Below are 15762 nucleotides of genomic sequence, written 5' to 3'. Positions count from 1 at the left end.
AACTGGGACATGCTAACAACGACCAGCATCAGAGGAGGGAAGGCACTTGAGACTCATGTCTTACAAGCCGTCCTTGAACTCCTTGGGTTGCAACCTGAACAGCATCCATAAATACAAAAGTTCTCACTTTCCAGTTTGTTTAGACTGTACTTGGACTTGATATACTGAAAAGAGTGGAGGGATGAAGAGCACTTTCACATGAGGAAGGAAAGATGGAGTTCTACTTTACACTAGCCACTGAATTTTCAGTTTTCTTAGTCTAATTTCCAAGGCCTTTCTAGTCTTTTGTCTTTCTTTGTGCCATGACAAAGGCCAACTCTAGTGGTCAGAAGAAACTCGTGGCTATGTTACAATATTATTAGTTCCAAGAGCTCTTTGAGGTTTGTGAATAGATATATTAGTTTGCGTGATTAGAACTCTTAATGAGTTCCACTGTGTTAAGCTGTATAAATTATGCTTAGAATTTTAACATCTTCAGTTCACAAATTGAATGATGTGGACAGCAAAGCATTATAGACTCTAAAAAAATTGGAGTGAAAGATTATTGTTAATATCCAATAAGAGGTCAATACAATCAGTGACATGTGCAAGTCATCTAAGTACAATTTGTGTATTGTGACCATTACTGCTTTTACATCAAGTCTTCCTCTCATTACAAGCTGTGGTGGTTTGATTCAGGTGTCCCCTATAAACGTAGGTGTTCTGAATGCTAGATTCCCAGATGATAGAAATTTGGGAATTCATGCCTCCTGGAGGGAGTGTATTGTTGGGGTGGGCTTATGGGTGTTATAGCAAGTTTTCCCTCACCAGTGTTTGGCACACTCTCTTGTTGCTATTGTCCACCTGATGTTGGCCAGGGAGTGATGGCCACCTTCTGCTCACGCCATTTTCTCCCCTTGCCATCATGGAGCTTCCCCCTCAAGCCTGAAAGCCAAAATAAACCTCCTTTTCCCAGAAGCTGCTCTTGGTTGGGTGATTTCTATCAGCAATGCAAACTGGACTACAATACAAGCTAAGGCTATAGTTACTTACAAGTTCAGAGCTGATATTCTGCTCAAGAGTGGTTCCAAAGGAAGTTGATATTATAAGAAAAACACTAGATAGATGTTACTATATTTGAGAGTTAGTGTGTTAATGGAGGTTGAAAGAGGAAGGCATGTGTTGCAATGCTAAGTCTAGAAGTCAGGAAGTGAAGTTCTTGTAGAGATGGAATTAAAAGCGAGTCTTTGAACACAGCCATGCCTAATAATGATTTCATCAAAGAGACTATGAATGCAATTCATCAAAGCCTATCTAAACAAAGGGGTCTTTTCATTAGGCTAGCATGGCTTCATAAATACTCCTGTAAGAACATCATACATTGTAGCAGACAGCTTCATGTTTGCTGAGATGAACTTCCAGACCAGGCACCGTTATGGAGGAAAGGATATTTATTGAAGCTGACAGATGGAGGGGAAGTTCCATAATGGTAGAAGAAGTTGGCCCCTCCTGAAGGATGAGAGAAAGAGAAAGACAGAGAGAGATACCAAAAGCCCCAAACCACACCAGCACACTTCAGGAACTCCAGGTGCAACTAGGCACATTGCATATCTTTTTTTTTTTTTTCTTCAAGGTAGGGTCTCACTCTAGCCCAGGCTGACCTGGGATTCACTATGTATTCCCAGGGTGCCCTTGAACTCATGGCGATCCTCCTACCTCTGCCTCCCGAGTCCTGAATTAAAAGCATGTGCCACCACACCTGTTGCATATCTTTAGATTAGAATTTCAAACCCACAACCACACTTGAGGTGCACCCAGTGACATCTCCTCCAGCCAGGTGGCTGCAGATCCCAACAAAGTAATAAAACACTGAATATATTAGGGGCCATCTATTGAAACAACCACATACATCTTATGCTTTTTGTAAACATTCACCTTGATAGCTACTGATAGGAATCACAGAGCCAGAGGAGATGGGTACCATTTCTGTGGGCAACTTTGTCCCATATGTTACTTCATGTGCCAGCTTGTATGCAAGTCTCTTGGAAATTAGCATGGCTCTAAAACTAAGATCAGGTCATTAACCTTGGTAGAAGCCATCCATGGAGATTCGGTCTGAAACATCAGCCCTGAATTCACATGCAATTTCTGTTAACTTAAAAAAAATTAAATTTATTTGACAGAGACAGAGAAAGAGCACGCACCAGGGCTTCCAGCCACTGTAAAGCCTTGTGCATCTAGCTTACATGAGTACTGGGGAATCGAGCCTCGAACCAGGGTCCTTAGGCTTTATAGGCAAGTGCTTAACCACTAAGCCATCTCTCCAGCCCCAATTTCTACTAATTTTGTATTTACTTGGAACTATTTCTTAAGGTGAATAGCATATGAAGAACTATAACCTAGGTTTAGATGCAATTTAGTAATAGTTCAATACCAAAATAAAAGTTATTTTAAGTGAAGCCAAAAACCTCTTAAACATTTGATTTTAGTACATTATAGTAATTTCTAAAACTCCAAGGAACTGTAATTTATAGTGGATGAGAGTATTTATGAAAAATCTGTCCATCTATACATATGTATACCCAGGATCTTAACTATGAATTTATATCTTAACAGTAGAACTAACGAATATGGGGCTTGGGTTAAAAAATACTTTTCAAAATATAGGGTTTAGAAAAGGAAGAGAGAGCTTGCTTCAAATCCTGAAGTATTACTCAGGTGGAAGTCAATATTATAACTGCTACAGAGGACAAATAAATAGGAAGCTTTTGAGGACTGGAGAGATGGCTTGGTATTTAAGGCCTGCAAAGCCTAAGGACCCAGGTTTGATTCCCCAGTACCCATGTAATGTAATACCAGATACACAGGTGGTGCATGCATCTGGAGTTCGTTTGTAGTGGCTAGAAGCCCTGGTGAGCCCATTCTCTCTCTATGTCTCTTTCTCTTTCTCTCTCTTAAATAAATAAATAAATAAAATATTTAGAAAAGTTAGCCTTTCCTGCTTTAATGGTTTTCTGCTTTAATTTTCATCAGAAAGTCCAGTATTCCCAAGGTAGGAATTACTGCAATAGGAAATGAGTGATACATTCTTCTGATGGAGATTGTTACTTAATTATGCCTATTGCCCTGTTTACCAGATATAAACTTTGTGTTTCCCACTCTATTGCTTCACAGCACTAAGATGTTTCAGAGATGTTCATCACACACCCAGCCCCCTCTGTCTTTGTTGGATAACTTGTCTCACATGGAACTTCCTTCCCCTTCTTTTCTTAGGCTTTGGCTTTTGTTGCATCACACTCTCTCTAAGGTTTAAATTGAAAGTGGCATCCCTACAGAGGGAGAGGGTTCATCTTGCTGTGATCTTCTAGCATCCCCACTTTCTTCTATATTACAGGCAACTTCTTCGTATCCACAAGACTGTATTTCCCCCTGCTGCATATTTTGCATACATTTTTATCATCCCTTTCTCCTCTAGAAGACTTCTTGCCCTCTGGAGAAAAAAGTCTCAGCAGCACTTCTGTGCTTCTTGGCCCTGAGGAAGGGTTCAGTGTGACATTACAGTGTTTGCACTATGGCCCATTTTGCACGATTAGTGACGTGCTCCTCTAATTCCACCCAGGGCATGTTCATAACCACTGTGGAATTTGAGGATGTAAGGCTCATCATAGGCGAGACTTGAGAACTAGCTCTATACTGTTGTATGCGCTAATTGATATCCCAAGAAATTTTGACTTAGTTTGGATATGAGCATGGAACTTTATCTTTTTATTAAAGCACTCAGCATAAAAGGCTGACATGCATGGGTGAACCATGGGAAACCTGCTCAGACACAAATGTTATTGAAAACTCAGGAACCAAGCCTTCTGAAACTAGCTGTGTTCTCTTTAATATCTTTGGGTAATGTCCAGTGACACTGAAAGAAAGACCCCAAATGAGGTTGTATGGCTTCTTGGCAACAAAATCTCTCCTTCATGCATGAAAGGCCAAGAGGTACCATTTCACAACCTGAATCACTTGATCCTTTGGATCTACAATTCACTAATGCTCATAATCAAGTCCAGATGTGCAATAAAGTCTGCATACATTTCTCCAAAGATCTTTTATAAAAAAATATCAAGAAGCATTACCTTTGACTATCCATGCAGAGCTTCACCTGTGACAAGAGGTGCATAATAACATTCTTGTGCTCTGGGACTGACCCCACCTCACCATCATCATCATCTCTACCATCATGGGAGGTATTTGGTCCACTGAAACTGCATGGACTCTGACATTAAGGAATCTGGGCACTTTAGATTAGTTATCTGCTGTCTACCAAGACTAAGACTGATCCAGAAAAATCCATTAGGTGCTTTGGGGATGAGCCTCTCTGATGAAGTTTATCAACACTATAGTATTTATCTTCATTGCTAAAGTAAAGGTATCTTGGGGCTGATCTGTTGACAAGTTGACATGACTTGGAGAAATTAGATTGCTACCAGATAACAAATGCTACTGCCTGTACTATTTGGTGTCCCAAGGTAGATAATGGAGGTCCAATAGGTGGGGAATATGAACACTTACCTTATTTGCACAACTGAGTGTGTTCTGGAGGTAGGATACTCTGTGAAAGCCTTGTGTTGATCCCAGGTTCCAGGGACTAAGCGGCTAAATTGCATGCATTAATAGTATTTACAATTCCATCTGTGGGCTTCTCTGCATTACTGAGGAGTTTAGCAGTCTGCAACCACACAAAAGAGCATTTGGCATTGACCTCCTATGAGACTTGTTCTTCGACAGTTTCATTTGTTCACCATATTCACAGCTCTGAAGCTTGCCATCAAAACGCTTTAATTGTTCTATCAAGAACTGTAATTAAGGAATAAGCCCTGCACAATATTGAGCCCATCAACATTCTGTTATGGGTGGTGGAGGAATCCATGAGGCTCAGTCATTGGCAGTTAGTTACTAGAGAAAGGGGTGATATTTTCTACAGTGGTGTAACCACTGGTAAGTTACGTGTGCTCTGATAAATACTCCCCCCAAATTCTGTCTCACATACACACATGCGCATACACACACACACACACACACACACACACACACACACGAAGTGCTATAGTGACAGGGGGTGGGAATGGGGGATGGAGGACAATAGAAGGTAATGGGAGGCAATTATGATCAAAACATACATTTAAAAATTGTCAATAAATAAGACTGAAAAGAAAACATTTATAAATAAATATCAACCTCAAGCTTTTTATCAAAGTCTTGGATATTATGAACAAACCCTGACTCCAAACACCCGAAGGCAGTAGTAGGCTGGTAGAGCATGGCATTTGTGCCCTTCAGGCAGCAAGGGCTTAGGGGCAGGGTTTAAGTCCTCTTGCTCCCCAGGGTCCATTCACTTTGTAAATGGCAAGCAAGACTTCTAGGCTCTGTGCCTCTTGAGATGGGAGTGAGGGCTATTCCCCAGCACCTCTTTTTTCCTCCTTGATCTAATGCCCAGACTTAGTGAACACAACGTTTTAAATAATTTAAATAGCTCTCAATCTTAAATAGGACGAAAGAAAGGAAGCTATTTTAAAAATAATTGTTTTCCCCCTCTATGTGGGAACAGACTGGTAATGCTGAATGCCAAGAAAATGAAGAGAAACTTGTATCACACCTATGTTGCTGTTAGGAATGTAAAAGTGGAAGTTGCTCTGAAAAAAAATGGTGAGGTAGTTTCTTATAAGAAAATCTAACATATAAGCACCATGTGGTATAGCAGTTACACCCTGGGACATTTACCCTCAAGAAATGATAATTTATGTTCACAAAGAAACCTTTACAAAAATTTTCTTGGCAGTTTTATTTGTAATAATCCTAGCTAGAAATAACCCAGTTCTTTCAAAGGCTGAATGCATAAAGACATGGTGATAAATCTATAGAAGAGAGCAAATCTGAGCAGATGAGGTACTCTATAACCACACACATTCTGCCTTCTTAAAATGGTGGAGTTCTAGAGATCACGTCAGAGGAGACAGGTCAGTGGTTTCCAGCTGCTACAGATTGAGATAAAGAAAGGGTGTGACTATGAAGGAGAGTCACAATGGAGCTTCTTTGTTGCGGGGGAATCTGCCCTCATGATAACAATGACCCACCAACATGACACGTGAGTGTGTATGAAAACTGGTCAAATTTGAGTAATGGCTGCACTCTAGTTCATCACCTTCCTAATTTTTTGGTGGTGCTAGAGATTGAACCAGGGCCTTACTCATACAAAGCAAAGGCTCTACTACTGAGCCAAACCCCAACAACACTATCTTCCTGGCTTATTATTATTATTATTTTGCTTTTAGTTTTTCAAGGTATGGTCATACCCTAGCTCAGGCTGACCTGGAATTCACTCTGTACTCCCAGGATCCACTTGAACTCATTGAAATCCTCCTGCTTCTGCCTCCCAAGTGCTGGGATTAAAGGTATGCAGTACTACACCGGGCATCTTTCTGGTTTTAATAATATACTATGGTTATGCAACGTGTTGCCTTTGTAGTCATTTGGGGGGAAGTGGTCCCAGGACCTTTGTGTACCATGTTTACAACTTCTTGTGAATTTATAATTGTTTCAAAATAAGTTAAATTAGTGTAATGTTAACTCATTGATTATGACTAGTTATTAATTAATCAATTCAGTGGCAGGTTCTTCAGGGACAAAGGAGAATAGAGAACTGCTTATCAGAGCAGCCCAGCTTTTATTTGCATGTTACTTTAAAAACATTTCTGGGCTGGAGAGATGGCTTAGCGGTTAAGCACTTGCCTGTGAAGCCTAAGTACCCCGGTTCAAGGCTCGGTTCCCCAGGACCCACGTTAGCCAGATGCACAAGGGGGCGCACGCATCTGGAGTTCATTTGCAGTGGCTGGAAGCCCTGGTGTGCCCATTCTCAATCTCTCTCTCTCTCACTGTCATTTTCAAATAACTAAATAAAAAATGAACCAAAAAATTAAAAAAAATAAAAACATTTCTTATAAATTAAAAAATGCCTGCAATTTGCAGGGAAGTGAAATTATCAGCATCCTCCCCCCCCCACCAAGAAGTCATTTCAAAGCAGCAGTTAGCTGATAGAGTAGTGATTTTCTTTTTATTTATTTATTTATTTGACAGAGAAAGGGGGGCAGGTAAAGAATGGGCACACCAGGGCCTCCAGCTACTGCAAATGAACTCCAGACACGTATGCCCCCTTGTGCATCTGGCTAACGTGGGTCCTGGGGAATCGAGCTTGGGTCCTTTGGCTTTGCAAGCAAATACCTTAACCACCAAACCATCCCTCCAGCCCTAGAGTAGTGATTTTCTTTTCTTTCACTGTTGGAGCTTGAACCCAAGACTTTTACATGGTGGGCATTTGCACTACAACTGAGTGACATCCCAGCTTGAATAGTAACCTATTTTATTTATGCATTTGGGAAGAGGGTGAGGGCAGGCACACAAGGCTTCTTGCCATTGCCAACAAACTCCAGATGCATGCACCACTTTGGAGAGCTGTCCTTGTTGGTACTAAAGAATCAAACACAAGTTGGCAGGCTTTGCCAGCCAGCACCTTTAACTCCAGCCCAACATTAACGGTTTTAATCTAAGAGTCTGATAGGTGAGATAAATTGGCAGTACAACTGTTTGGCTTAGACTTATATCAGATTGGTTGGCAATATAAACTGTACTTCTAAATGTCCAGAAGGTCTTTATTTGTTTCCAAGTAATATTACCTTACTCTGAATGTTTGAACTACAAAGCAGTTTGAGCTGAAAGGTTTTCTGTGCCATCCATGTGCATACTTTCTGATGGAATCTGTGTTCGTAGACAAACACAATGTGGGCCCCCCACTGCCAAAACTCTCCACCTCCAGCCTCTGCCCTAAGCTCCAATGCATCTCTTCTTCCGGTGGTGACAGAGGCCTGATTACTGCTGTGGTACCTAGGCAGGGCATCTGAGTAATTACAGAGTGAGCCCTGTGGTCATCTTCCAGGAAATACCAAGTACCACTTGACCTAGTATGTCCCTGCAGACTTCACTCAAGGAACAACAGGAAATAAATGCCATATAAGGACATCCTGCAGCAGCTGTGGCTGTTCTGGGCACAACTGCAGGGTAGACATGTTCCCGTTTACCGCTTCCACTACACTCCATATAAATCCAATGTGAGATTGACATCACAAAAGATTTGTGCACACATGGTGGTCTCAAAGGACTGAAATGAACTTTCACATGAGAATTTTGGATTCTTGCCTTTGACCCTCTGATTCTGAGAATGCTTTTGCACCTCTGTCAAATAGTTATCATACTGCCAACTCTCCTGGAAGGTTCTTCAAAGAGTTTCTCTGCTGTTATAATTTATTTGAGAGAACAGTAGCTTCATTAGCTTCTAGCCAGAAAGGGATTTTTAAAATGTAACTCAGCTTCTGGAATTAAACTTACTGGTTGCAGAAGTTCAATTCTTCTCTGAAGTGTTAAATTTTGATGTGTGATGTGAAATTAGAGCAGGAGGAGAGGAAGTAAGTTGTTTGTGGGGAGACAGGTCAGACAGGCTCTTCTCAGGTGGCCTCACAGTCTATTGCTCTTGGCAACGTGTCCCCTTTCCTTACCACAAGAGGGATTTTGTTGTAATGTGAAAGGAGGCCATAGCAGGAAATGACCTGGGATGATACCGTGGAGTGTTCTATGTCCATTACAAATAATGAATTAGAGATCATCCAAATAATTTGCAGCAATTTCCACAAATTAATGTCAAGGGAGGGAAACAGGATGAAGAATGTGAGGCTCTGCAGAGCCTGCGCTGTGATGGAGGTCTTCACTCACGGACTGTATGGAGCGGGGTGTGCTGGGTACAGACAGTCTCTCTAGCTGTCCCTGTGGCTACTCTGTCCCCTTTGCATACTTCCTAGCAGTGGGTTTCTGATGGCACAAGTCAAGTCACTTTTTCTAGCGTGGCTTGGGCTGCTGCTGTGTTTCATGATACAGGTTAACACCATGCTCACTCTTCAATATCCCATTTCCAATACATCTTTTTTCCCCCACCTGCCAATATTCTAGTCTTTTTTTCTTTTAGGTTCCTATAGTGGCTTGAATGGAGTCCCAGTGTCTCCCTTCCACCCCTGACAAAATCCATTGTATTCACCTGGAACCAAGAGCATGAGGCTGTTTGGAGATGCTATCTTCGCAGATGCAGTTGATTATGTATCTGGAGGCAAATTCATCCTACATTCTATGATAGGAGATGACTCTCATACAAGGTCCAATTGAATAAAACTAAAAATTTGTACACACTGAAAGATATCCTAAAGAAAGTGAACAAACAAAAAAAGACAATATTCCAGTACCTATGAAAGCATTGATAGCAAACCTATATAAATCACCTTTGTAAATTGGTAAGAAATCAAAATATGGACAAAAGCCATGGACAGGTGTTTGACAGATAAGGTGCAACTTGTGGCCAGGAAACTTTGGAGAGATATTCAATTTCATTAGTGGTCAGTGAAGTGAAGTGAATACACAGTAATCAAGACCACAATGAGATTTCCTTTCAAACCCAGCTAGCTCCAAGTTGTAAAAATGTAATGCACACACACACACACACACACACACACACACACACACACACTTTTATTTTTTTGAGGTAGGGTTTTGCCTTAGTCCAGGCTGACCTGGAATTCACTATGTAGTCTCAGGGTGGCCTCAAATTCACAGTGATCCTCCTACCTCTGCCTCACACATTTCAGGGCCCTGGCAGGAGAACAAAGCCACTGGAGTTCGTACTGCAAAGAAGTTTCTTGTTGAATCAGCATTGAGAGGAAAGGGTCTAGATCTGGGAGAGAAGAGAGATACAGTGAGGTCTGAAAGAGAAAGGGGACAAAACACCAAGAAAGTCACTAAGGGGGTCTACAGAGGAAAGCTTGTGAGAAATTCTCTGGGAGGGGTTCTTAGGATCTGGAAAACACTGAAGTAAAAGATTTTGAAGTCATTTTCTGCTCTGAGCTCTGGTGTAAGAAAACCCCATTGTCTAAAAGCTCACATTAAAACTCTGTTATGTTGGTAGAGTGAATACTAAATAGTCAAAGCCTTTTCTTCCAGTCACTTGGCCAGTCCACACTGAATTATTGGGCTCCTACCACATGAAACATAGCCCTAGTCGGGACAGAGCATCAAACAGAGCTAAGTCTCTGTCTTAAGGGAAATAAAATTTTTCAGATGATGCTCAATACTGTGGGAAAAAATCCTACAGAAAACAAGGGCAAACAAAAGTGGCAATGATTTGCCTTAATGGTACTTTCAGCCCTTGATTTGAAAACTTTCAACTTTACAATGATGAGGAGGTGACAGTCAGTGAAAACCACTCTTCCAGTGTTCAGTGTCACTCTGGGATGGTGACATATGGTTCAATCCCCCTCAGAGATCTGGGTAGAGCAGTCATCTGTTCCCCATCAGCTAGGCCATAATGAGAGTTTTCTAACAGCGGATGATATAGCCAGCATTTTAAACATTGCAATAAATTACATGGGGTGGGATAGTCAACACTTTGCTATAAAATAGACTTTGTGGTAGATGGTTCTTCTAAACTGTCCCTAAAGTAAGTGATGTGAGCATATTTATGGTCGATCAGCTAAGTTATGGTATCTAGTAGGTTAGGTGCGTTACATTTTTATCATACTTGTCATATTTTCATTGTTGGGATAGATTGACTCATTAGTGTCTTCATGCATTGAAGGGAGACCAAGATAAGGCTTTGTGCAGCTAAACACACTGTAGGACTGTCATCCAGGCAGCCTGACTCCCAAACCCTTAGCTTTACTTACTCCTTTGGCTCCACTGTCTCCAGTAAATGCAGAGCAATTAACAAACATATCTCAACCCCACTCAATAGCGATGAAACCAGAGCCATCCACAGAGAAGTATAGAAGTTCTTATTGGCCCATCCTTTTAATATTTCTTTTTTTTAAAAATATTTTTTAAAATATATTTTTATTTATTTATTTTTTTGAGAGCGACAGACACAGAGAGAAAGACAGGTAGAGGGAGAGAGAGAGAATGGGCGCGCCAGGGCTTCCAGCCTCTGCAAACGAACTCCAGACGCGTGCGCCCCCTTGTGCATCTGGCTAACGTGGGACCTGGGGAACCGAGCCTCGAACCGGGGTCCTTAGGCTTCACAGGCAAGCACTTAACCGCTAAGCCATCTCTCCAGCCCCCTTTTAATATTTCTTGATAAAATGCTTTGAAAAATTGCTACTTTGAATTCTCAAGGTCTTCCCAGTTCACAATTATCAGCTCAAAACAAAAAAGATGATTCACTGCTGTCCAAATTAAGATGCAGCAGGTTCTGAGTGAAAACAGTCCAGGGCTGCTTGATGACATGTCCTTTTATTTTTAGGTGCTACAGGAAACAAAGGTATCCAGGTAGCAGCACATTCCACTCTCATTGAATTTACCAGACGGCACAGCGTAAGCATTTATTTCGAGAACCTTCTTCCCTACAACTGTCACGCAGTTTTCTTTCATGTCATGTTCTTTTTATTCTGTGGTTACTTCTTTCTAAAAAACACAGATAGAAACTTTTGCCTGCACTAAGGAGATATTTTCAGACTCATTTATTCATGACTTTCCAAAGTAAAATGATGTATTTTTTAAATTTTAAGTTGCTATTTGTCTTTTTACAAATATTTGGATATTTCCAGGATTTGAAGCTTCTACTCATACCTCTTACCCCTATTCCCCCCCACCAAAAAAAAAAAAGAAAAGAAAAGAAGGAAGGAAGGAAGGAAGAAAAATATTTATATGTTCATAAGGCTTATTATTCTGTGTTTGGAAGTATTTTCTTCAAATCCATGACAATGTTATCCTTAAGGGCCCCAGCAAGGAAGGCTATTCATAGGAAACACTGGACATTGCCTTTTATTGTTTGTTTGGTTTTTTTGAGATAGGGTCTTGCTGTAGCCCAGGCTTACCTGGATTTGCTATGTAGTTTCAGGCTGGCTTCAAACTCAGTTATCCTCCTACCTTGGCCTTCTGAGTGCTGGGATTGAAGGAGTGTGCCACCATTCCCAACTCAGTCATTGCCTTTTGTTTTTAGACAGCTTCAGGGAATGTGGTATCCTTGGCATCAATGTTTAGAAATTGCTCATGACCACAGAATTAGCCCTGGCATGCAGGCTAACCTATCCTATTCAACTGAAATAATGCCACCTGGAGCTCACTGAACCCATTTGATCTCTTAAAGATTGTTGGCCCATCCTTGGATAGGATGTGACCCTGAAGTGACATCCCTGGCATCACGAGTGGTGGCTCTCAATATGGAGTGGAAGTCAGAATTACTTGCAGAGATTTTTTTCTATTATTATTATTGTTAACCATATAGTTTGTATTGCTACATCATGTGTTTGTATCCTCTTTTTCCTTGTCCTGTCTCCATTCTGCTGGGGACCCAGCGGGGTTCAAAGTATTCCCCATAGGGTTGTGTTTTATGCATTGTTGGAGAAAATTCAGTGTTTTTTTTTGGGGGAGGGTGAGGAAATGCCTCTGGGTATTATGTCTCAACTTGTGGCTTTTACAATATTTCTGCGCCCTCTTCTGCAAAATTCCCTGAGCCATGGTGGGTGAGTTTAAGGCTACTTCAGTGATGAGCTCCTAGGAGCCTCTGGATGTCTGCTTTGGTAGGTGTTGAGTATCCTGAGCATCTGTCTCCTTCACCTGGCGCTGATTATCAGGTTCACCATGGAAACAGCGGTCTTGCTCATCTCCCCACTTCCTGTATGGATTCAGCTGTGTCTTGGCTGAAGTGTGAGGGGTAGTTTATCTCCTCAGGTCTCCCTACCTTCTGAAAACAAAGAACAGATCCTCCAAAGGAGAGTCAAGCCAGCATAGTTTAAATGGGATAAGCATTATTAATTTAGGCAGAATTTGGTATATGTAACCCCTCTTTTAGCCAAAGACTAGTGACAGCTTGACACTGGAGAGCATAATCTTTGTGTCCATAGGATTCTGATCTGGTTCCCAATTCCAGATATATGTTCCTTTATACTGAGTAGACCTCTTAGCCAAACAGAAAGCTACTGGTTACCCACTGAGGCTGTGTGCCACTATTTCACTATTGTGTAAATCCTGTCAGGGTGTTTGTTCTGAGTAGTTTAGACCTCTGGTTGCTCAGACTGTTGTTGGCCACTTTCCCCCAGTAGCTCATGTAGTGCTTTCCAGCATTAGATGGGCTAACTGTCTGGAGACTGATTCTCTTCCAGATTCTAGCCAGGTTGCTCCATGCTCTGTGTCAGCAGCATATAGTGCCTTGGACTTACCTTTTGCCTCAGGTGGGTAATCAAGTGCTTTGGCAGAAACCTGTCTTGTTTTGGGGACCTCATAGATCTCTCCAATCAACGGCTCATTGTGAGTAGCAACTGATTTCTGGTATCTTGCAAAGCTTCTTATCAATACAGGTGACAACCTCTCCACAGACTTTTAAAATCAGAATATCCTGGAGTTATAGGAAAGTTTCTGAGACTTTTCACTTGACAGATCTTGGATGACAGTTGGATTGGGGGAGTGATAAGAACAGCAGGTTCACTTGTCCCTGAGAAGTGAGATGAGAGAATGCAGGGGTGGATCTAAGTTTTATGGCCCGAAGCATCTGAGATTTTGATCTGTTTAGGAAAAAATATACACAATTAGTAAGAAATTACTTTATAGAATGAGGAAATCATCCATAAACACCACTAATTTAAGAAAACTAGGTAACCAATCAAAATTTTAAAAAAAACTATTAAGAAACGCTAATTTAAACATTTCTTGATGGGGCTGGAGAGATCGCTCAGCAGTTAAGGCACTTGCCTGCAGTGCCTAATGTCCAGGGCTAGATTCTGCAGTACTCATGTAAAGCCAGATGCAAAAAGTGACACATGCATCTGGACTTTGTTTGCAGTGGCTAGAGGCCCTGGTGCTTCTATTCTCTCTTTCTCTCCCCTTGCAAATAAATAAATAAAATATTTAAAAACTTCTCAAATCTAAAAAGCATAAAATAACATTTTGCTATTTTCCTTGCATAGCTCTTTCTATTTTACTTCAGAGCTATACTCTGATTTAATTCAGAGAGGACACCATTATTTGGTCTTTGGTGTAGCACAATTGGTTGACACTTATTTATTATTATTTTTACCAATGATAGCTAAGAGTTTTCCTCTAGTCTCATGGCTTGTCACTGGAAATGTGTAAATTTTCCATATTGTTGTTGAACTAGTCTGCTAGATCCAATATATCAACGTACTATGGGATGGGTGCCTTTAACAATATTTTTCTCATAGTTCCAGAGTCTAGAAACCCATGATTAAGGTGTCAGAATGTTTGGTTTTGTCTAATGCCTCTCTTCTTGGCTCTTAGATGGTCCCTCTAGGAGACTTCACATGGTCATCCTTCTATCCCTGCTGTTTGTGTTTTAATCTGTATAAGAATACTGGTCACATTGGATTAGGGCCTCTCCTAATGATCCCATTCTAATAATCACTTCTTTAAATGTCTCTCCACACACAGTCCCTGGGGGGTTAGGTAGAAGGGTGAGGACTTCAACATATGAGTTTTAAGGGGACAAAATTCAGCCCAGAATGCCAGATTTGGGAAAATATTTCTCAGATCTCTGTTATCTATGAACTGAAAGGTTTCAGTACATGAACCTGTTCTCTGTGCAGTGACTGAACTGAAAATCCTGGAACCATTTACGTCTTGTCTAGTTTGCCATCACTATCCTGGTTTTATTAGCTCATTGCTATATGCTTTTGATACAAAATCAGAAAAAGGAGTAAAGTTGCAAACATTTTCTAATGATTCATTTCTTCTCATTATTTAGAGTTTCTGAAAACCCATGTGGATACTAGCTGTTTCCATTTAGAATTTATTACTCAATGAATTATTGAAGAAACTTGCAGTTCTCTTTTCAACATTTGATTGATTTCAATTTATTTCATTCTCATACTTACTGCTTTTGTTTTATAACCAATTAGTTTTTACTTAACTAATTCTCAGGTAGCTAGTTAATGAACTTCAATTACAAATAAGCTGTGCTTTATGTAAGATTAATTCAGACATTTATAATTTAACAATATTAAAAAATTATCCCTAAGCTTCTTGTCAAATTGTAGTTGAATTTAAGTGTGCAGGTTTCATGAGTAAAGAATAAAAAATGATGACTGGTTTTTTAAAAATTATATATGCTTCATCAGCCATTGACAGGGGAGAGTCTCAGTTTTGACAAGGTATAGATAAGAATTGAATGCTGTAAGAGTATTTAACAGGTCTAATGGAAGCATTTTTTACAGACTACATCTCTCTTGAAACATTTCATGTCTTTCACTGATTGCATATGAGGCATTCATTTTTGTTAATATTTTTTGTTCATTTTTTATTTATTTATTTGAGAGTGACAGACAGAGAGAAAGACAGATAGAGGGAGAGAGAGAGAGAATGGGCGAGCCAGGGCTTCCAGCTACTGCAAACGAACTCCAGACGCGTGCGCCCCCTTGTGCATCTGGCTAATGTGGGACCTGGGGAACTGAGCCTCGAACTGGGGTCCTTAGGCTTCACAGGCAAGCATTTAACCACTAAGCCATCTCTCCAGCCCAAGGCATTCATTTTTAAGCTGTCTCTGTTCCTGCAGAACCACAATGCCAGGTGAATTGGTGCAAGTGGTAAAGATATTTTGGAAGCATTTTTCATACAGGGCTAGAGGACAATAACTGGCTGTGAATCATGTCAGTATATCCTGCTAGAACAGAATATTTCTCCATTTTACCATTCACA

At 40.7% G+C, this 15762-nt stretch overlaps 1 pseudogene; it reads right to left on the bottom strand.

Moving 5' to 3' along the window:
• Window positions 1-3568: 3568 nt before the first annotated feature.
• LOC101603898 lies at window positions 3569-5292 on the bottom strand (annotated as a pseudogene).
• Window positions 5293-15762: the final 10470 nt, after the last annotated feature.

Source organism: Jaculus jaculus, chromosome 2, assembly GCF_020740685.1.
Source record: "Jaculus jaculus isolate mJacJac1 chromosome 2, mJacJac1.mat.Y.cur, whole genome shotgun sequence".
In the NCBI taxonomy this organism is placed as follows: Eukaryota; Metazoa; Chordata; class Mammalia; order Rodentia; family Dipodidae; genus Jaculus; species Jaculus jaculus.
This window is presented reverse-complemented; position numbering and strand designations above follow the sequence as displayed.